Source organism: Chrysochloris asiatica, unplaced genomic scaffold, assembly GCF_000296735.1.
Source record: "Chrysochloris asiatica unplaced genomic scaffold, ChrAsi1.0 scaffold00009, whole genome shotgun sequence".
Classification (NCBI taxonomy): domain Eukaryota; kingdom Metazoa; phylum Chordata; class Mammalia; order Afrosoricida; family Chrysochloridae; genus Chrysochloris; species Chrysochloris asiatica.
In genome coordinates, this window is record NW_006408527.1 from 16,513,254 (window position 1) to 16,515,673 (window position 2,420).

The 2,420-nt window shown below is 40.0% G+C and overlaps 1 pseudogene; it reads right to left on the minus strand.

Annotated features, from left to right (window-relative positions):
* Nucleotides 1-828: 828 nt before the first annotated feature.
* On the minus strand, nt 829-1,464 carry LOC102838501 (annotated as a pseudogene).
* Between the last annotated feature and the right edge of the window lie 956 nt (nt 1,465-2,420).

Genomic DNA, 2,420 nt, shown 5'->3' on the forward strand with positions numbered 1-2,420 from the left:
CCCCAAAATTTAAGCCCTGCTTTAAAGAGAAATTCTCATGTTACAAATATATATTTATATTTTTTTCCTTTAAAGACTAATTATAAATTATAGGCCTGTAATGGGACCATGAAACTATAATAATATGAAAATAAAAAGCCATCTATTTATACAAAGTGTTCCTGAATGGTAAAATGGAAGGGGATCACAAAATCTATGTACGTTTATCAATCATTAAGAGTTCAGAAATTAAGCTTGCTTTAAGAAAACTCATTATATTCCTCTTTTAGGAGTAGACGTTGCAAAGTTGTGATGTATAACAAAATATTGCGTATAAAAGCTCCAACCAAGCTTTACTGACAATAACTGCAACCTGAACCAAAAACTAAACCCAAGAAGACTTTCACTGAGGCTTTGTAAATTTTTGCTTCAGATCTTGCAGGATTTTACTGAGGTTAACAAACCACTTTCTCTGCCTCCTTTCCCTGAAATAAACTCTACAGCTTCCTTCTTCATGGTTATCTTTGGCAATGCTTTCAAATCTCAAAAGTAAAACAATCCTGCTTAAAAGTAAGTAAGAAAGATGAAAACCTTATATGTGATATATGGAAACCAGCCTAAGAGTATGAGCTGAGGAAAAAATACCAGAAGGAAGGCTAGCACAGTCTGCCCTCAAAGGAAAATGAAATATTTTTTTAAATAAGGGGGCTTTTACTCCTTGGGTCCTTCTTCCACATTATCTCCTAATTAGAAGAGTATGGAACCAAAATTTCATACTCTGAAAAGATAATAATTCTGAAGGAGGAGGAGCTAAGGAAGTAAATAAATGATCAAGTACAGCAATAGCTTTTAGCTGTCAATGAGCTTCTTTGCTCTGGCATTGGCAATGTCAATACAATCTTTGTTGGTGTCAGCCTTTTCTGTGATCAGATTTATTTGTTGATTTTGAGAGTCAATCTCATTGCCCATGTCCAGGGCCATGTTTTTTAGATTTCCCAAGATTCTGCCCACCTGAGTCAAGTTCTCCTCCATTTCATCTTCTCCGGCATCATTAGTTATATGTTTAATGTATCCACCGCTGGCTGCTCCTGTGGCAGCTTGTTGAGGCTGGCCATTTGTCATCTGGCCTGGCTTCTTAGATACTACGTTGTTAGATGAGTTGTCTCCACCATCTCCCCATGTTGTCTTATAGGCCTTACCAGACTTAAAGGTCTTCGTCCTATTACATGGGCAGACACAAAGGCCACAGCATTTGTTGAGTTCTGTTAAAGTCTTCTCTGCCTCTGTCGTGTCTTTATTTATTTGGTCCATGCCTTCTTCTATACGGTTTAGTTGTTCCCCTTGTTTATCCAACATAGTGATGGTCTTGAGTCCTACATCCTGAGTCTCAGTGGCTAATCCCAGGATTCTCCTTGTACTTTGCAGAGACTCAGCGGTAACCAGGTGAGACCTTAGCTGAATTTCTTATGATGACAAATTATCCATGATGAATCAAAACTCTTGACTGAAACATAAAAGGAAATGTGAATATTCAAACAGTCATGGCCACTTCTCTCAGCCGACAGCTCCAACAGCCCCAAGAATGGACTTAGTGCTATGGTCTTAGCCATGGTATTTTCAATAACCTCATATGCATGTGAATGCTGGACAGTGAATAAGGAAGACGGTAGAAGAATTGATGCTTTTGAGTTATGGTGTTGGAGGAGAATATTGAAAGTGCCATGGGATGCCAAAAGAACCAATAGATCCATTTTGGAAGAAGTGTAGCTGGAATGCTCCTTGGAGGACAAGATGGCCAAGCTTTGTCTCTCATACTTCGGACAAATTGTCAGGAGAGACAAGTCCCTGGAGAAGGTATCATGTTTGGTAAGGTGGAGGGGTCAGAGAGGGAGAGGAAGACCCCCTACAAGATGGATTGGCCAAGTGGCAGCATCGATGGATTTAAGCGCGGCAACAGTAATGAGGTTGGCCCAGTATCAGGCAGTGTTTCATTCTGCTGTGCATAAGGTCTCTATGGGTCGGTACTGACTCGATGGCACCTAACAAAAACAACAAGTTAATCTTACTGTCCAGGAACAGAGGACCGTAGGGCCATTAAGAGAGAAGAGAACAAGCGGAATGTGGGACCATATTCAGAGAAGCTGTGACACCAGAGATGGAGGTAGAGATAAGGACATGGAGAGAGGGAGCAGCTGAGGACTTAGACTTATGGAAAGAGAAAAACAGTGTGCTGGCAGCCAGGAGGCAGGCTTGCAGAATGTGTCCTTTGATTGTTTAAATTATTATATATTCCTGAGTGTTTTGGTGTACACCCCTCCCAAAACAAAATAAAAACAAACAAACAAGAAAAACAACAACAGAGGGGTAAAAGCAAATACAGCTGAATGATGATGCACATAGGCAATTGTAATCATTGCAATGAAACAATGAATGTAAAAGCA